Source organism: Octopus bimaculoides, chromosome 6, assembly GCF_046866305.1.
Source record: "Octopus bimaculoides isolate indiv1 chromosome 6, ASM4686630v1, whole genome shotgun sequence".
NCBI classification, from domain to species: domain Eukaryota; kingdom Metazoa; phylum Mollusca; class Cephalopoda; order Octopoda; family Octopodidae; genus Octopus; species Octopus bimaculoides.
In genome coordinates, this window is record NC_142933.1 from 107330625 (window position 1) to 107353051 (window position 22427).

General features: G+C 34.6%; 1 long non-coding RNA gene across 2 annotated transcripts in view; it reads left to right on the top strand.

The window, feature by feature from the left end:
- Nucleotides 1–22427, top strand: part of LOC149135358 (uncharacterized) — an 81317-nt gene that overhangs the window by 55975 nt on the left and 2915 nt on the right. Inside the window, exons 2-3 of one of the 2 annotated variants that reach the window (XR_016242388.1) lie at nt 15805–16056; nt 19049–20944. This is a non-coding gene — a long non-coding RNA (uncharacterized LOC149135358). Of the gene's footprint in view, nt 1–15804; nt 18932–19048; nt 20945–22427 lie in introns of those variants that run through there. The other variant, XR_016242387.1, reaches the window with a different exon arrangement.

The window sequence follows — 22427 nt, forward strand, 5'->3', positions numbered from 1 at the left end:
CATCGATTAAGTAAAAAATCATGTGCGTTACTATCAACATATAATTACGTTAGTAGCAACAGTAGCAAAGGTATGTTGATAGGCTTAACCTTTCAATGAAAGTTTGCATACTCGTTTAGTAGAAACAGTTCATGTGTAACCAAGGAAATTTATGAGAAACCAACAATCGTAAGGGTTACTGAGGAACATTAAAAATTAAGCTTTCTGAAACGATTTCTTCAACATTAACAAAGTGATTGATTTTAAAACTAGATTTGATGGTGATATGTGGCTTATATTTCTGATTACCAAACTACAAAGGATTTACCTTTCTGGAGAATATTGACAAGATATATATATATATATATATATATATATATATATATATATATATATATATATATATATACATACATACATACATACAAATATATATATATATATATATATATATACACCAGAAAATTGTAAACTTTATCATAGAAATTATAAAGGTATTTACTATTTGTATTCAAATGTGCTTTTAACCACTTTCTGTTTCGTCTGTTTTAATTTACTAATCACTCTTACATATAACTACGCACAACACGATTGTGTGTGTGTGTGTGTGGGTGTGTGTTTGTATATAAATACATCTATGTGTATATATGTATTTTATTCTCTCTCTGTTTATTTTGTCTTATTTCTTTCTGTCGAAGAGCTTAAGCACGAAACGTAAATGACTTTCTCACTATCCTGAGCATCAAACTAATACACCTTGTTGTTTATACATGTCTTCGTCTTTTGTTTTCTGTAAATTTCAACTACACACACACACACACACACACACACACACACACACACATACACACACACACACACACACACACACACACACACACGCACATACTCGCACACACACACACACACTCCATTTTCTTAATATTTGATACCCATAATATATTGAAGAGATATTTCTTAACACTATAATATATTAAAGCAGTGTAGCTTGGTTGGAAATATTCCTATAAGATGTTTACATATCTTTGTAGTGACTGAATATATATATATATATATATATATATATATATATATATATATATATATATATATATATATATATATATATATATATATACCGGAGTAAGCACATGCAATGTGCAACAAGGTGGAAAAAAGAGTACTCAAATACCAGAGGTAGAGTAATATGCTTTATTTAAAAGCAGCAGAAATATAACAAAAAAAACCGTTACTCTGAGTTTCACGTTCCCGTTCATCGGACAGTTTTGTTAGAAATGGAGGAAGGATAACGATGCAATCGAAAGTAATATAAAATTTAAAATTTAAAACACATGGATTCGTCTGATTGGTTGTTTCAAATAAGGGCCATGGATTGGTCGTTTCAATTAACGGTCAATGATGTGTAATTCACAGACCAAATAAATTTAATACAGATTCACCCTATTAAAAAATATCGAAGCAAACCTTAAATAGAAAAATGGGCTCCAAATACATATTATAGAGGTAGAGTAATATACTTTATTTAAAAGCAGCAGAAATATAACAAAAAAACCGTTACTCTGAGTTTCACGTTCTCGTTCATCGGACAGTTTTGTTAGAAATGGAGGAAGGATAACGATGCAATCGAAAGTAATATAAAATTTAAAATTTAAAACACATGGATACGTCTGATTGGTTGTTTCAAATAAGGGCCATGGATAGGTCGTTTCAATTAACGGTCAATGATGTGTAATTCATAGACCAAATAAATTTAATACAGATTCACCCTATTAAAAAATATCGAAGAAAACCTTAAATAGAAAAATTAGCGCATGCATCTATTCTTGTAGATTCTCCAGAAATCTGGACGAAATCTGGACGAAATCTGGACGAAATCTGGACGAAATCTGGACGATATTAATTAGAATGGATAATAGTTGATGTAAAGTATCTAGAATTGGGAACAGTCGACGAAAAGTAACTAGAATGGATAATAGTCGATGGAGAGTAACTAGAATTGGGAACAGTCGACGAAAAGTATGGAAAGTATCTAGAATTGGGAACAGTCGACGAAAAGTAACTAGAATGGATAATAGTTGATGGAGAGTAACTAGAATTGGGAACAGTCGACGAAAAGTATGGAAAGTATCTAGAATTGAGAACAGTGGACGGAAAGTAACTAGAATGGATAATAGTCGATGGAAAGTATCTAGAATTGAGAACAGTGGACGAAAAGTAACTAGAATGGATAATAGTCGATGGAGAGTAACTAGAATTGGGAACAGTCGACGAAAAGTATGGAAAGTATCTAGAATTGGGAACAGTCGACGAAAAGTAACTAGAATGGATAATAGTTGATGGAGAGTATCTAGAATTGAGAACAGTGGACGAAAAGTAACTAGAATGGATAATAGTCGATGGAGAGTAACTAGAATTGAGAACAGTCGACGAAAAGTATGGAAAGTATCTAGAATTGAGAACAGTGGACGGAAAGTAACTAGAATTGATAATAGTCGATGGAGAGTAACTAGAATTGGGAACAGTCGACGAAAAGTATGAAAAGTATCTAGAATTGGGAACAGTCGACGAAAAGTAACTAGAATGGATAATAGTCGATGGAGAGTAACTAGAATTGGGAACAGTCGACGAAAAGTATGGAAAGTATCTAGAATTGAGAACAGTGGACGGAAAGTAACTAGAATGGATAATAGTTGATGGAAAGTATCTAGAATTGAGAACAGTGGACGAAAAGTAACTAGAATGGATAATAATCGATGGAGAGTAACTAGAATTGGGAACAGTCGACGAAAAGTATGGAAAGTATCTAGAATTGGGAACAGTCGACGAAAAGTAACTAGAATGGATAATAGTTGATGGAGAGTATCTAGAATTGAGAACAGTCGACGAAAAGTAACTAGAATGGATAATAGTCGATGGAGAGTAACTAGAATTGGGAACAGTCGACGAAAAGTATGGAAAGTATCTAGAATAGAGAACAGTGGACGGAAAGTAACTAGAATTGATAATAGTCGATGGAGAGTAACTAGAATTGGGAACAGTCGACGAAAAGTATGAAAAGTATCTAGAATTGGGAACAGTCGACGAAAAGTAACTAGAATGGATAATAGTCGATGGAGAGTAACTAGAATTGGGAACAGTCGACGAAAAGTATGGAAAGTATCTAGAATTGAGAACAGTCGACGAAAAGTAACTAGAATGGATAATAGTCGATGGAAAGTATCTAGAATTGAGAACAGTGGACGAAAAGTAACTAGAATGGATAATAGTCGATGGAGAGTAACTAGAATTGGGAACAGTCGACGAAAAGTATGGAAAGTATCTAGAATTGAGAACAGTGGACGGAAAGTAACTAGAATGGATAATAGTCGATGGAGAGTAACTAGAATTGAGAACAGTGAACGAAAAGTATCTAGAATGGCCGATCGACGCTGAAAAGCTGGTGCTTCTTTTCGTAAAAAAATCCTCTCATTTTCTTCTGTGTCACGAGAATCCAAGGGCATCTGAATTGTATGAAAAAACTATAAATTATCATAAGAGGAACAGAGTAAAAGGAAAGTAAGAACAATGGACATTGAGGTTTCCTAGGTCTATAGTGACACTAACCAGTCAAAATTAAAATTGCGCGCTCGAACAAGTAGCAATAGTAGAGATAACATTTATTCCACAATTACCAACGAATAGTAAGATAAATACAGAATGTGTTTGTGTGCGAGCGCGCGTCACCAATTTGTAAGTAGTTATCGCAACTTTATATTTTCCGACGCTACTCTATCTCTTTCTCTTCCTCTATCCTTTTTTCCCCCTCTCGTTCTTCCTCTTTACTACTACGTATCTCTTTTCCCCCCCTCGTACTTCCTCTTTTCCTCTCGTTGCTCACCTATTCTTCTACTTCCTCCCTTTGTTTCTCCCTCTACCACTCTCTCTCTTCCCCTTACACCGGCATGGTCATATGCTTCCGGTCAATAATCCTTTTCTTCCTTGGCTATCGCTGAGCAAACACGCGAACTTACTTCGTCCCCACTTTCAAGTTCATGCCTCACAGCGTTCATACACACATAATTTTTCCCGTCTGGCCGTATAGCCTTTTCTGTTTGTTTTCCTGTCTTGTTTTTTGTCTGCCACTACATTCCTCCATGGCAAGGTTTAATTTGTGTATACAAATTTAATTTGCGGTCCATGGGAAGAGCCGTTTTAACGATGCGTCCTACCCAGCTCTTCGAAACGCCGGTGGTAAAACGGGGGTAGCTGATGAAGGAGAATGTTCTCTATGTGGCTTGTGTTTTTTTGTTGTCTACGTTTTGTTTGCAATGTCCTGTACCCAGATATGCACCTATACGTACAGGTGGATGTCGGTATGCACATACCTGTACGTATATATGCATATACTCATTTACTATTTGTTTATATATATATATATATATATATAAATAATAATATTATTAGGGACAAAATCCAAAATTACAGGTAAAAAACTCAATTAAAATCAATTTATAAAAATTAAAATTAAATTGAGCCTTATAGATAAAGTATATATAAAATATATAAATTTAGGGAAAATAACCAATTTTCAAGAACTCATCGATGAAAATCCACTATCACATATAGAAAAATTAATAATTAAAAGCACAATAAATGAGTATAATATAAAGTAAAGTAAATATCATAAGATAAATATAATATAATAATATTATATTATATTATATTTATCTTATGATATTTACTTTACTTTATATTATACTCATTTATTGTGCTTTTAATTATTAATTTTTCTATATGTGATAGTGGATTTTCATCGATGAGTTCTTGAAAATTGGTTATTTTCCCTAAAACTATATATTATATATATATATATATATATATATATATATATACTTTTCATGGATATATATCCATGAAAAGTAGCCATATATATATTACACACACACACACACACACACACACACACACACACACACACACACACACACACACTCACACACACACACACACACACACACACATTTATTTATCGCAGAAGGTCCTTGACTCGCTTGTAGAAAACGACTTCCAGGCTGGACACCAAATTTTTATTAAACATGGCAAGTCCGGGAATCTTTTGATACCACTTCGTATATACACACACATACTAAATCTAACTTCCTTATAATATCCGTCTCCCAGATTTCACCCAGAAGTGGTTACAATCTCCCAATATGCTGAGCAAGAGAATCGAACCGGTGTCCTCGTGTCTGAGAAGCGAGGTTCATAACCACTCATATCCACTTACGACTATAATCAATAGAGAAGACATCAAGAAATGATTACAATGTTTGCTTACCAGCAAATTCATGTCAGTTAGGCAGGATTCAACAAATTTCAAATAGCAATGACACATAGCCTCTGAATCAGAAGCAAGCTTAGAACAGGCAGCCGGCACTGTTATGAATTTAGCAGGAGCACACACACGGTCATTTTCTCTTTCTACTTGGATTTCAATCACGATGGTGTTTTCCCCGAGTTTGGAAGAGATGCTGACTAGGGCCATCTGTAATGATAGATGATTTCAGAGAATTCATATATTTTATATTTATTGACAGGTTTCTGTGTCAATATTTGCAATTTAATATTTTCTATAGAATATAAAATCACGAGAAAGTAATTCCTTTAAATAGATTTACAATCTGCCGTCTAAAATTTTGACCATCCCATACACAGAATTTAAAATAACTTATCTGTTATAAGTTTGGAAGTCTTACAGCTCATTTAAACCTAAAACGCTTTACAAAAAGGACTTTTTATTGTATTTCATTATTTCTTTCAGCTCCACAATGTTTTTCGTTTTCTTTCATTCAATTCTTTTCCTTAAAATAAAAAATTCTTTCACGGTTTCACAATGGTAAAATGTTATCGTGAACACATGGAAATTGCGACTTAGGGCATATCGCCTATAGAGGCTTTTGATTGCCGAAAATTTCAAACTTTAAGGGTTTGTAATGATTTTATTATTTATTTCTACCGAAAATGAATGTGATTTTACCATCAACATGTAAAATTCTATCAGTGTAGAAAATTTAAAACAAAAAATGTCAGTAAGAAAGGTTTAAAAATCTGAATTAACTGTAAAATAGTTTAGACATACCTTTTGGTCCATGGGGATTTTCTCTTGTATGTACATCTGAGGCAACGGAAGAATGTTTCCCAAAATGTGAGTAAATTGATAGCATTCGTTCATAGACCTCGGTTTGCACTGTAGTGGAATATGTTACAATAATGGTTTTAGATATATAAAGACTGGATAACACTGTCTAGTATGTACGTAAACAGCGATTCGAAGACAAAACAGAAGGGCCACATTGAAATGTCAATATATATCCGTGTTCTTTTGCTTACGTATTCAAAACCTAGCGGTTCGGTAATACGTTAATGAAGTTAAACAGATAATAATGATGTCTTTATGTAATAAAGGGAAAGGGGTCATCGTTTCTTTTTTTTAGTTATCATCATAATTTGGACTGGTGTACATCGTACACTTGCTACTTATCCATTTGTCAAACTGTAAAACGTGGGACGGTTTCTACACGCACCTTTGATAATAAGATGGAATAAAACAAAAATGACTAAATCTTAGAGAATTAAGTGAATACTACTTACATAAACGTTGAAAGTAATGTTTCCATCTCCCGAGAATATTTTGATGCTTTTCAATACCCACTCAGCATCATTTGTTGTTGATCGTTGGGGTGTATTCGCGAGTGGTATAGTCACGAATAGAATGCACAGGAGCAGCAAAAGTTTTATAACTAAATGAGAAATCACGTAATTTAGAAAATGATGAAGGAAATGTGAAGATATTAGTATTTCATTAATATTTGATACTAGAAATATTTCAACTTCGACAATCTATAATATTCAAGTGATGTAAACAATCAGCTACATTGTAGAAACGGTATAGTAAAAGTGTATGAGAGAGAGAGAGAGAGAGAGAGAGAGGGGGGGGGGGAAAGAGAGAGAGTGAGACTAACAGATAGAGAGGATGAGTTGGTATGTGTATATGCACACACGCACACACACACACTCCATTAATATTCGTGTGTGTGTATATGTGTGTGTGTGTGTGTGTGTGTGTGTGAACTAGAGAGGGATTTTACTTGTATGAAAATTATTGTTCTTCCTTAAGTTTATGAATCGTTCATTTCGGTAATTTCAGTCATTTGGTAAATTTTTCGATTTATTTTGTTGTGTTGTATGTATCCTTCTTTCCTGTATGTAATTAGCTACAGTATATATTATTTGTATGTATGTATGTATGTATGTATGTAGTCAATTCAAATGAACAATCAATTCATATAAAACGAATAATAAAATTAGACAACAAGAGAACATGCACAAGGAACGCATTAGTTTCACACTCGATAAAATGTGAGAGTTTACAGAGGGGAAGAGGTAAGCAATGAAACGTTTCTTTATTAGCCACACAGGGCCGAACACAGAGGGGACAAAATACAATGTAGAGCTTTTGTTTTTGAAAATAGAAAAAAAGGAGAAAAATAAAATTCTGATCAAAAGGGATCGTGAAAAAAAAAAAAAAAAAAAAGATCAAAAAGGATTGTGTATCACAGAAGTGGAAAGTAAAATTGTAATATTTTTTATCAGTCCAAACATGCTTGAGGACCTTCGAAATGGAGAAGAATCTACTCACTGCGTTTTGTCACGGAAAATATACGACTACTACTACTACTACATCTGCTTGCCTAACGTCTGTGACTGAAGAAAAGATAACTCCGAAACTCTAGCATCTTACAGTCCGGCTAGGTGGTACTGCGAGCTGATCTGGTTTCTTTACGTATCTTGTATCTTAGCGGTTCGGTATAAGAGACCAATCGAATAAATACCTCGTTTATCTTTTATTTCTAACCAGTTCCAGTCATTAGACTGCAGCCCTGATGGGGCACCGACTTGAAGGATTTTAGTAGTACTCGTTTATTTCCTTTGTTCTTATTATGTTGCTTCTTTTGCTTAAGCAAACCTACACTGATTTCTTAGCGGTGGTACAGGACGACATAAATACAGAAATAAACATGCTTAAACACACATTAACACAGACAGACAGACAGACACACACGCACAAACGTCTGTCAAATCCATTCACAAGGCTTTGGCTGGACACTTGATCGTAGGTGTTATACAGTTGAACAGAACTCAGAACCTTGGGTTTGGGAAGAAAAATTCTTACAGCCACGCTTAACTTCGGCTTTATGAAAATATATTAATAGCCATTTCTAATTTCCACTATAAGTACAAGGTCCGAAATTTTTGGGGGAATGGGTAAGTCGATTACATCGACTACTACTACTACTACTACTACTACTACTACTACTACTACTATCATCATCATTATTATTATTATTATTATTATTATTATTATTATTAAAATTTAAAGAAGAGTGCCATTTGCTATCTCGTGAACAATATTTCGACATCTTGCGTGTCTTCCACTGGTTCAAAAAATAAATTTGTCAATCTACTTCATTTTCGCCCATATAGAAAGGATTGAGGTAACTCCTCCTGAAGATATAGAGTCAAAATTTAAAGAAGAGTGCCATTTGCTATCTCGTGAACAATATTTCGACATATTATTATTATTATTATTATTATTATCAAGGCGTCTAGCTGGCAGAATCGGTCAAAATACTTTGCGGCATTTCGTCAGGCCTTCACATAGAATTAAAAAAATATTATATTTTCTAGTCTTCTGTCAATCGAATGAACATACGGGACTGTTTTAGAAGTTACTTGCCCAACACGCAGTGCAACAGGACTGAACTCATTATGTCGTTGTAAAGCGAAGTTATTAATGCCTCAAAATTGTTCGGTGATCACATAATCAACACCGCTCTTCTATTTTTCGTCTTTCGTTTTGTAATATCGCCCCAACCCCAGCAAGTGTAGCAAATATGAACAAAATATAAAAATATCTAAACAGATGAATACAAAAGTTTTCTCGGTCGAAATCATCTTTATAGCTGGACGAAATAAAAGGTGTACTATATACTAATTAGAGGGCAACATAGCGTGACTGTGTATGAAAGGCTCTTCTTAAACTAAATCTTTTTAATCAAGATTATTACAATTATATTTAATACAATTATGATATACGCAGCAAATTATCTTAATTCAGTTAGTTTGCTCTCTCTCTCTCTCTCACACACACACACACACACACACACACACACACACACACACACACACACACACACACACAAGAAATAACTAATGTTTTCTAAAACCGGATAAAGGAGAAATTTTAGGTCACTTTGATATGTACTCGGACAAAGACGTCATCTTTCTTGAACATTACTTAATTGTAAATGTAGTCCATAAAATTTATCGTAATGTAAAAATGCTATATAAAACTTACATTTTACGCCCATTCCTAGAATTTTCATGTTATGATTTGTTAGCAAAACAAAAAGGTATCAGGCTAAAATGATGAATTTAGTTCAATCCGACATGTTCTAAGACGACGTGTATGATGAAATAATGGAGGCAACGAAAGAAGAATTTTTGGGAGCTACGAGATGTACATGTGGACGTGTTCAAGTAACAATTGGAAAATTTTTTATATAATATACCAGATGAATGTAGATGAAGACAAGAAACGCAAAGACAGATTTCTCTAACTTATTATTTCATATAACATTAACTCATTATTTTCAATAAGCATTAATATAATGTCGATGTCATAATGAGGTCAAAATTTCTATCTGAAATTGAAGATGTATGTATACACACTGATTCACGTAGTGGCTCAGCTATCCACGTGCGCCATTATCTCAATTATTTCCCACTAATTTAATCTCTGTCGCCCTCTCCCGCCGTGTTTTTTTAAAAACCAAATAAAGAACCAGCTTCAGTTAACTATAGAAATTATCCAAATATTTTAGTAAACTCAAAGCAAACTTTAACAAGAAAACTAAACATTGCTGCTTTTTCATTAGTTTTTCATCGATCCACGGCGATCATTATGTAATCGTATACACACCCCATAAAATTATTTATCATAATATAAAAAGAAAACTTACATTTCTCGCCCATTTCTATAATTTTTGTGTTATAACTTGGAATAAGTAGAAATTGAGGTATTTAATTCAGCCGAATGTGTTGTATGATAAAATGGCGCTGTGAAAAAATAATAGCTTGTCTATATATTTACGTTGAAGCACGTAATATTTTTTCGGATTTTGTAAAATTTCTTCCGATCACCAAATTTTTACCAAATTTTCTTCCGATCACCAAATTTTCACCAGATTATTTTCAAAACATGTAGATTAGCTGTTACTTGCAGCAGATCGAGAGATCAAGTGAATTATCTTGAAGCAATGACCACAAAACGTCTACGCCTACGTCTGACTTCCAGCTATTTCTGCGTATGACTTTGTAGTTCTTTCTCCTTTGATTTAAAAATATCTTTTTAAAAGTATCAACGAATCTCTCTGCCTACCCGTTAGACTGACTATGGTAGGGAAGTGCAAAAAAATGCCTTAAGGTCTTGGCTTTGCAAAACCTGGTTAAAATCTGACTGCGTAAAGTGAGGTTCATTATCAGAGGCTAAAGTTTCTGCTAAACCCAGCTAACTCAGTCTCTCAAGTAAGATACTAAATTCCTTTAACCATACTTTGAAATAAATTTGTTCCTGGACAATCTAATTCATCATATTTCCTAACACTTTACTCATTAATTTAGTTTTAGATCTGGTTGTTTCCCACTGACAACTTCTTCATTTAGTTTCTTTAACCATTCTGCATCTCCATATGATTCACTGCTTTATACCAAATATAATTTCATTGGGTCTTCTCATCTTTAATACTTTCTTCTACACCATAACTTTGGCTGTAAAACCTGAATGAATATATAGAGAAATTGGCTGGAAATAACCAATCAAACATTATGATTTTTTCCTGTCCACAGATATGATGTCAATGCAACTCAATACCAGCGCAATAATAAACATGTTCTTCGATATCAAATACAAAAACCCTTCTAAGTACGTCTGTTAGAGAAAGGAAGACAATAATGTCTTCAACCCTGCAAACAATAATGCGACGCTTACTGGGGCCAACTCCACTCCTACTGCAAGTTTAAAGATGGGAAAATGCCATAAGCCAACTGCACTATTACTAATTTTATGGAAAGAAACTCAAACGAATATGGTCAGATTATATATACCCGGCTGGTCAATATCAAACTTTAATCATCCTTTTTATAATTAGCATCATAATCGATGTCCTCTTTCTATCTACTCAACAGGTTTTAATTTCATTGGCGAAAACTCTTTTAGTTGTGATGTGAAGAACAAAGTGAGGTCATTTTCGATAAACTTGGGCCTTTTGTGTACTAATTCATCTGAAGGTTTTTGTAAGGTTCGAAACAAATGTTTCATGAATATTATTATGTTGTATCATTTCTTTTCGATTGCAGCAAATTTTGGTTGTCAAGGAGTTCTTAAATTCTCTCTGAGAGCATTAACAGCTTCCACACCAATGGTAACGAAGTGATTCGTCCTTAATTACTAGCAACATTAGACTTGTGTTTGTTCTCAATAAGCAATACAGCTCTCCCTCAAATCATCGAAGCTCGTATTACTACTCAATTTACTCAATCCTGAAATTTTTCCTACAGGCCCTCCTGTAAAATACTAAATTTCTGTAACCAGTACCCTTGAACTAAATCTCTTTCTGGATCATCTAATTCAACATATTTCCCAACGCTTTACTCATTAATGAACAATTTAGTTTTAGATCTGGTTGCTTCCCACTGATAAATTCCTCCCTTACTTTCTTTAACCATGCTTCATTTCCATTATGATTGACTGGTTTACATGAAATATAACTCCACAATTTTCTAGCTTCTCCTACATTACGATTTCTCACCTTCAGTACTTTCTTCAACACTATATATTTGACAGTAAAACTTGAATGAACATATAGAGAGTTTGTCAGGCAATAAAAAGCCAAAAGTTGAGATTTTTTCTCTCCTCAGATTTGATGACAATGCAACTGAACACCAGCACAATAGTAAACAGATGTTGTTAGTTATCAAATAGAAAACTTTACCAATTACGCCTGTTGGAGAAAGGAAGACAATAATGTCCTCAACCCAAGCAGCAACAATGCAACGCTTACCGGGGCCACCTCCATGCCTACTGCAAGGTTTACAATGGGAAAATGCCATAAGCCAAAAGCACTATTACTAGTTTTGTGGAAGGAAACATAAGTGAATATGATCAGATTATATATATATCCTTAACCCAAACTATAGCTAATGTATCGAGTCATCTAATAAGTAATATTCGAATTTTGGGTAAGAATTGAAAGTGATTTAATCTCACATTTTATCAAACTTTAATCATCCTTTTAATAATTAGCACCATTCTCGATGACTTCCTTCTAACTACCCATCATATTTTAAATTTTATTTTGGTTTCGGTGTGAAGAAGAAAATGAAGTCACTTTCGACTCCCATGCTCCTTTTGAATACTAATTCATTTAAAGGGTTCTACAAGCTTGGAAACAAGTATTTCATGAATATAATTCTCCTGCAGCATTCCCATTCTTCTTGCATCAAATTCTGATTGTGAAGGTGCTCGAAAATTCTTTCTACTATAATTGCTGTTAGCAGCTTCCACACTGTCAGTAAGCAGGTGATTGATTGGTCTACAATTACTAGCTATATTAACCTTGCTTTTGTCCTTAATAAAGAGTACTGTTCCTCCTTCAATCATCCAATCTTGTACTACTATTCCATACCTTGAATGCTGAAATTATTGTGTCAGTCTCACAAGTAAGATGCTAAATATCTTTAACCAGTACCTCTGAACTAAATCTGTTCCTGGACCATCTAATTCATCATAACACTTTACACGTTAATGAACGATTTAGTTTTAGATTTGGCTGCGTCTCACTGAAAACTTATTCCTTTAGTATCTTTAACCATGCTACATCTCCATTGTGATTGACTGACATCCCAAATTCAGCATATTTCCTTACACTTTACTCATTAATGAACTATTTAGTTTTAGATGTGGCAGCATCCAACTCATATCTTCTTACTTTCTATTGTTTAATTATGCTGCATCTCCATTATGATTGACTGACTCACCCCAAGTATTACTCCACAACTTTCTAGCTTGTGCATTAAGTTTTCTCATCTTTAGTAGTTTCTCTAACATCATGTATTTGGATGTAAAACCTGAATGAATTTATAGAGAGATTGGTAGACATGAAACAACTAAACTTCACGAGGTTCCTGTCTATAGCTGTGATGTAAATGCAACTCAACACCAGCGTAATAATAAACAGATGATCTTAATTATCAAATAGAAAATTCGACTGCAAACGTACGTTGAAGAAATGAAGACAATAATGTCCTCCACCCCACAAACAATACTGCAATGCTTACTGGGGCCACCACCAATCCTAATGCAACTTTAAAGATGGGAGAATGCCAAAAATCCAACTGCACCATTACTAGTTTTGTGGAAAGACACTCAAATGAATATGGTCAGATTATATATGGCTGCCTGGCCAATATTGAGCGAATATAACAAAGAACCTAAATGTATGTAAAGAGAAATAACTTACCTTATACCAAGCAAGCAAATCTATCATGTCATCCCAGAAGCAATATCAGAATTTTGGGTAAGAAAAGGAAGTAATATAATCTCACATTTTATCAAACTTTAATAATCATCTTTTTTAAAATTAGTATCATAATCAATGTCCTCCTTCTCTCTACTAAACAGGATTTTAATTTCAATAAATTTCATCTAATTTCATGAAACAAATGTTTCATGAATATTTTTATCTTGCAGCATTCATTTTCCTTCTTGCAGTACATTCTGGTTGTGAAGGTACTCGAAAATGCTTTCTGTGATTATTACTGTAAGCAGCTTTCTCTAAGAGGTCTCCTGTCCGCGGCTTTGATGTCAATGCAACTTATCACCAGTGCAATAATAAACAGATGTTCTGAGTTATCAAATAGAAAACTCGACTGCCTAGGTCTGTTGGAGAAAAGAAGACAATAATATGCTCCGCCCCACAAACAATAATGCTACGCTTACTGGGGTCACCTGCAGGTTAAAGATGAGAAACTGAATTAGACCAACAGCACTATTACTTGTTTTCTGGAAGGAAACACAAATGAATATGATCGGATCATATATGATTGAATGGCCAATATTGAGGAAATAATTAGCATCATTCCCCATGACTTGCTTCTATTTACTCATCAGATTTTGAATTTCATTAAAAAAAACTCTTGGTTTTGATCTGAAGACGAAAGTGAGGTCATTTTCAACATACTTGATCCTTTTGAGTACTAATTCATGTAAAGGATTTTGTGAGCTTGGAAACAAATCTTTCATGAATGTTATTATGTTGGATCATTCCTTTTCGTCTTGCAGCAACCTGTGGTTGTCAAGGTGCTTGTAAATGCTCTTTGAGAGCATTGTTGTTTAATCGATTCAACAGCAATGGCAATGAAGTAACTCGTCCATAATTAGTATCTGAATTATTTTGCGTTTGTCTTCGAGAAGGAATACTGCTCTCCCTTTAATCATAGAAGCTTGCATTACTACTCCATTCAATCAAATCTGAAATTTTTCCCACAGGCCCTCATGTAAGATACTGAAAATCTGGAACCAGGACCTTTGATGAAGAAAGTGAGGTCATTTCCGACACCCTCCTGTCTCTTGAGTACTAATTCATCTAAAGGATTCTGTAAGCTTCAAAACAAAAATTTTACAGGAATATCATTATCCTGCAACATTTCTGTTTATCTTGCAGCAATTCTCTGATTGTCAAGATGCTCGTAAATGCTTTCTGAGAGCATTCCTGTTAACAGCTTCCACACTGATTGTAATCAAGTGACTGATATATGATTACTAGCTACATTAGCCTTGCGTTTGCCTTCAATAAGGAGTAATGCTCTCCCTCTCGAACATCCAAGGTGGTATAACTACTCCATTCCTAAAAGCTGAAATTTCTACCTCAGTCACTGAAGTAAAATACTAAATTCCTTTGACCAGAACCTTTGAACTAAATCTGTTCCTGGCCCTTTTAATTTCCATACACTTTACTCATTAATGACCTATGTAGCTTTAGATCTGGCTGCTTCCCACTAACAACCTCATCCATTAGTCTCTCTGAATATGCTACATCTCCATTATGTTTGACTGGATTATATCAAATAGTTTACTCCAAAAGTTTCAAGCTTCTTCTTCATTGGGTTTTCTCACCTTCAGTACTTTCTTCTACACCATTTATTTGGCCATAAAACCTGTATGAATATATAGAGAGATTGGTTGTCAACAAACACCCAAACACTAAGTCTTTTTCCTGTCACAAATTTGATGTCAATGCAACTCAACACCAATAATAAACAGATGTTCTGAGTTATCAAATGCAAAAACTCTCCAAGTACGTCTGTTGGATAATGGATGACAATAATGTCCTCCACCGGACCAACAATAAAGCAACACTTACTTGTTCCACTTCCACTCTTACTACAAGTTTGAAGATGGTAAAATTCCATAAGCTAACAGCTTATGCTCAAATTATATATATGGTCAGATTATACATATCGAGCGAATGTAACAAAGAACCTAACTATATGTAGTAGAAGGGAAATAACTGACCATATAACGAAGTACCAAATGTACCATGTCAATACGTAAGTAATATCAAAATTTTGAGTAAGAAATGATTTAACCAGACGTTTTATAAAACTTCAATCATCCTTTTTTTTATAAGCATCATAACCGATGTCTTCTTTCTATCTACTCAACAGGTTTTTAATTTCATTGGTAAAAACTGTTTTAGTTGTGATTTGAAGAAGGAAGATAGGTGACTTAGGACACCATTGGACCTTTTGAGTACGAATTCATCTGAAGGGTTCTGCAAGCTTTGAAACAAATGTTTCATGAATATAATCATCCTGCAACTTTCCTTTTCTTGTTTCATAAAATTCTGGTTGTAAAGGTGCTCGAAAACACTTTCTGAGATTATTGCTGTTAGCCGCTTCCACACTATTAATGAGCAGGTGACTAGCTATATAATCCTTCCTTTTGTCTTTAATACGGAGTACTGTTCACCCTATAATCATACATTATTACTATACAATATGTTGAAACCTGAAATCTTTCGCTCAGTCCCTCAAGTAAGATACTAAATTTCTGTAAACAGAGCCTTTGAACTAAATCTGTTCCTGGCTCGTCAAATTCAGCATATTTCCTTACACTTTACTCATTAATGAACTATTTAGTTTTAGATGTGGCAGCATCCAACTCATATCTTCTTACTTTCTATTGTTTAACCATGCTGCATCTCCATTATGATTGACTGACTCACCCCAAGTATTACTCCACAACTTTCTAGCTTGTGCATTAAGTTTTCTCATCTTTAGTAGTTTCTCTAACATCATGTATTTGGATGTAAAACCTGAATGAATTTATAGAGAGATTGGTAGACATGAAACAACTAAACTTCACGAGGTTCCTGTCTATAGCTGTGATGTAAATGCAACTCAACACCAGCGTAATAATAAACAGATGATCTTAGTTATCAAATAGAAAATTCGACTGCAAACGTATGTTGAAGAAATGAAGACAATAATGTCCTCCACCCCACAAACAATACTGCAATGCTTACTGGGGCCACCACCAATCCTAATGCAACTTTAAAGATGGGAGAATGCCAAAAAGCCAACTGCACCATTACTAGTTTTGTGGAAAGACACTCAAATGAATATGGTCAGATTATATATGGCCGCCTGGCCAATATTGAGAGAATATAACAAAAAACCTAAATGTATGTAAAGAGAAATAACTTACCTTATACCAAGCAAGCAAATCTATCATGTCATCCCAGAAGCAATATCAGAAGTTTGGGTAAGAAAAGGAAGTAATATAATCTCACATTTTATCAAACTTTAATAATCATCTTTTTTATAATTAGTACCATAATCGATGTCCTCCTTCTCTCTACTAAACAGAATTTTAATTTCAATAAATTTCATCTAATTTCATGAAACAAATGTTTCATGAATATTTTTATCTTGCAGCATTCCTTTTCCTTCTTGCAGTACATTCTGGTTGTGAAGGTACTCGAAAATGCTTTCTGTGATTATTACTGTAAGCAGCTTTCTCTAAGAGGTCTCCTGTCCGCAGCTTTGATGTCAATGCAACTTATCACCAGTGCAATAATAAACAGATGTTCTGAGTTATCAAATAGAAAACTCGACTGCCTAGGTCTGTTGGAGAAAAGAAGACAATAATATACTCCGCCCACAAACAATAATGCTACGCTTACTGGGGTCACCTGCAGGTTAAAGATGAGAAACTGAATTAGACCAACAGCACTATTACTTGTTTTCTGGAAGGAAACACAAATGAATATGATCGGATCATATATGATTGAATGGCCAATATTGAGGAAATAATTAGCATCATTCCCCATGACTTGCTTCTATTTACTCATCAGATTTTGAATTTCATTAAAAAAAACTCTTGGTTTTGATCTGAAGACGAAAGTGAGGTCATTTCCAACATATTTGATCCTTTTGAGTACTAATTCATGTAGAGGATTTTGAGAGCTTGGAAATATATCTTTCATGAATGTTATTATGTTGGATCATTCCTTTTCGTCTTGCAGCAACCTGTGGTTGTCAAGGTGCTTGTAAATGCTCTTTGGGAGCATTGTTGTTTAATCGCTTCCACAGCAATGGCAATGAAGTAACTCATCCATAATTAGTATCTGAATTATTTTGCGTTTGTCTTCGAGAAGGAATACTGCTCTCCCTTTAATCATAGAAGCTTGCATTACTACTCCATTCAATCAAATCTGAAATTTTTCCCACAGGCTCTCATGTAAGATACTGAAAATCTGGAACCAGGACCTTTGATGAAGAAAGTGAGGTCATTTCCGACACCCTCCTGTCTCTTGAGTACTAATTCATCTAAAGGATTCTGTAAGCTTCAAAACAAAAATTTTACAGGAATATCATTTTCCTGCAACATTTCTGTTTATCTTGCAGCAATTCTCTGATTGTCAAGATGCTCGTAAATGCTTTCTGAGAGCATTCCTGTTAACAGCTTCCACACTGATTGTAATCAAGTGACTGATATATGATTACTAGCTACATTAGCCTTGCGTTTGCCTTCAATAAGGAGTAATGCTCTCCCTCTCGAACATCCAAGGTGGTATAACTACTCCATTCCTAAAAGCTGAAATTTCTACCTCAGTCACTGAAGTAAAATACTAAATTCCTTTAACCAGAACCTTTGAACTAAATCTGTTCCTGGCCCTTTTAATTTCCATACACTTTACTCATTAATGACCTATGTAGCTTTAGATCTGGCTGCTTCCCACTAACAACCTCATCCATTAGTCTCTCTGAATATGCTACATCTCCATTATGTTTGACTGGATTATATCAAATATTACTCCAAAAGTTTCAAGCTTCTTCTTCATTGGGTTTTCTCACCTTCAGTACTTTCTTCTACACCATTTATTTGGCCATAAAACCTGTATGAATATATAGAGAGATTGGTTGTCAACAAACACCCAAACACTAAGTTTTTTCCTGTCACAGATTTGATGTCAATGCAACTCAACACCAATAATAAATAGATGTTCTGAGTTATCAAATGCAAAAACTCTCCAAGTACGTCTGTTGGATAATGGATGACAATAATGTCCTCCACCGGACCAACAATAAAGCAACACTTACTTGTTCCACTTCCACTCCTACTACAAGTTTGAAGATGGTAAAATTCCATAAGCTAACAGCTTATGCTCAAATTATATATATGGTCAGATTATACATATCGAGCGAATGTAACAAAGAAACTAACTATATGTAGTAGAAGGGAAATAACTGACCATATAACGAAGTACCAAATGTACCATGTCAATACGTAAGTAATATCAAAATTTTGAGTAAGAAATGATTTAACCAGACGTTTTATAAAACTTCAATCATCCTTTTTTTTATAAGCATCATAACCGATGTCCTCTTTCTATCTACTCAACAGGTTTTTAATTTTATTAGTAAAAACTGTTTTAGTTGTGATTTGAAGAAGGAAGATAGGTGACTTAGGACACCATTGGACCTTTTGAGTACGAATTCATCTGAAGGGTTCTGCAAGCTTTGAAACAAATGTTTCATGAATATAATCATCCTGCAACTTTCCTTTTCTTGTTTCATAAAATTCTGGTTGTAAAGGTGCTCGAAAACACTTTCTGAGATTATTGCTGTTAGCCGCTTCCACACTATTAATGAGCAGGTGACTAGCTATATAATCCTTCCTTTTGTCTTTAATGCGGAGTACTGTTCACCCTATAATCATACATTATTACTATACAATATGTTGAAACCTGAAATCTCTCGCTCAGTCCCTCAAGTAAGATACTAAATTTCTGTAAACAGAGCCTTTGAACTAAATCTGTTCCTGGCTCGTCAAATTCAGCATATTTCCTTACCCTTTACTCATGAATGAACTATTTAGTTTTAGATGTGGCAGCATCCAACTCATATCTTCTTACTTTCTATTGTTTCGATCAATGCTGTCTCTTGGTTGTTATCTTAAACATGATCAATACTGATTTGATTTTTCATTTTTCATTTCTGGGTGAGATCCACATTCTTTTGCACAGACATGGCTAACCATGGACTTCTCTTGCAGCAGGTGTTTAGAGAGGTACCTTCCACGCTGACATATACCTTCATTCCAGTACGTTTTGGCATGTTTTGTCTTTCTTGTCCAGCCAAAACAACTAACACAGAGCTGTTAAAAACCGTGCAATGCGCCAGAAACATATTAAAATGAAGAAACGCCTTGCACGGGGGTTACCCTCTCTCCAGATTACGTAATTATTTTCCCCAAAAGAAGAACTAGTCGACACCTTTAGATGCAAACGTAGTTGTAGGTGTTGTATCAGAGTTTTTCCTTTACTTAGAAAAATGGTTTAAAAAAGACTAGTTGTATCTCACTGCCAGCTGTTGTGCTAGCTGAGGTCATCTGTAGAGTGTCCAGGGCAAACTATTGTCCTTACTAAGACGGCTCGGTAGGGTTGCCGGTTTAGTCGACCACGCGGCAATTACTTGAGGTTTCATGGTTACATGTTACCAGTAGAACTAAGTGTGGACTTACATGCATGTATATGCATTCATACACACATACATAAATACACACACACAGACACACACACACACACACACACACATTTTGCTTGTTTCATTTATTTAACTGCGGCTGTGCTGGGGCATAAGGACAACACACACTCTACATACGTACATATGTATGTATGTATGTATGTATCTATGCAAGTGTGTACTATGTATGTATATACATACATTTATACATACATGCATACACGCACACTTACACACACTTTCAAACATTCTCACACACATATATATATGCACACACATGTATATACACACATTCAGGGAGTGGTGATGCAAAAGTAGGTATACAGTAAGGAAAAAAGAAAACGCGCCATAAAGGTACTCATTTATCTTTATCAAACAATGTTAAAAGTTACGATAAAGGTATTTTTATCCTTTTCTACTCTGGGCACAAAGACCAAAATGTTATGGGAGGGGGCCGGTCGATTAGATCGGCCTCCGTACACAACTGGTACTTATTTAATCAAGCCTGAAAGAATAAGTCGACTTCGGCGGAATTTGAACTCAAAACGTAAAGACAGACGAAATACCGGTAAGCATTTCAGCTGGAGTGCTAACGTTTCCGCCAGATCGATGCCTTTGGAATCATTATTGTATTTATGATAAATGTTTTATTATGATTAATGGCACTGAAAATATCCAAAATGAAGCTAACTTTTCATGTTTTGATAAAAATAAATGAGTATTTACTGTTTTCTTTTTTTTTGTAACTGCTTGTAAATCGCCCTATCGGGAGGCTTTTATGTCGGCTCGTGTGGAAAGATTTTCATTGGGCCTTGGGCCCAACAATGACACTTCATGCATTGAGTTCATATTAAATTTTATTAAACTTGAAGAATATTTTTCAAGCAATGAGCAATTTTCATCAGAATAATGATATATGTCGACTTGGACATATTAACATTTCTCTCTCTCTCTCTCTCTCTCTCTCTCTCTCCCTCTCTTTATCTCTCTCTCTCTCTCTCTCTCCCTCTCTTTCTCTTTCTCTCTCTCTCTCTCTCTCTCTCCCTCTCTTTATCTCTCTCTCTCTCTCCCTCTCTTTCTCTCTCTCTCTCTCTCTCTCTCTCTCTCTCTCTCTCTCTCTTTGTTGATTGTTTTCAACCATCACCATCACCAGTACCATCACCATTGCCCCTACAACTTTCATACACACCATTCAGACTTCTCACGCCAACACCATCAATACCATTGACTTCGCCGCCTCCCCTTCCACCACAATCACAACTGCCTTTCACATCGCTTACTATCACCATTGTTCCTCACTGCTTCAGCTACCACCACCACCACCTCCATCATCACCTCCATCATCACTGCCCCCGCCTCTATCACAACTACAGCACATACTATTACTATTTCTCCATTACCATCACAACCGTCGATCTACTAGCGTCTCTATGCCAACTGTTACTTTCGCCCCAATATGAGCAATAGTAGGAGTGTCACTGAATAGTGAGCGAGGAGCTCGAAGTGTGACACCCAGCTAATGCACAGAAATTAGTTTTCGTATTTCTTCTTCTTCTTCTTCTTCTTCTTCTTCTTCTTCTTCTTCTTCTTCTTCTTCTTCTTCTTCTTCTTCTTCTTCTTCTTCTTCTTCTTCTTCTTCTTCTTCTTCTCATCATCATCATCATCATCATCATCATCATCATCATCATCATCATGGTTATTATTATTATTATTATTATTATTATTATTATTATTATTATTATTATTATATCTTTATATATATATATATATATATATATATATATATATATATATATATATATATATATATATATGTATGTATTTGATTTTATGTTCAATTATAATAAGAACAATTTTACATTAATCTGTAAGACTACTCAGAACATTTGTAGAGCACAAATTTACTATTCTTTAACAATAATGTTGTTGACAGTGACTTCGAAGTTTCAGCCAAGTAAGCTATCATCGCTTGATGGCTTATCTAGACGAAACCTCAAGTCGTAGGTCTCACTTCAATTTTGAAAATAAATCAACAAATGCTGCGTTTACTTGCACTATGTTATATTTGATTTTAATGTGGGGGTGGGGGGTGGGGTTAATAGGAGTGAGAATTATCCACGGGGCAAATCTGCAACTGTGAAAAGAAAAAGAAATATATCTAGATTTAACACCGAATTAGAAGTGCGACTTATTCACGAACGCGATTTGCATGCCAGTAAAAATGATACAAATAATAAAATAATGAAACAATAAAATAA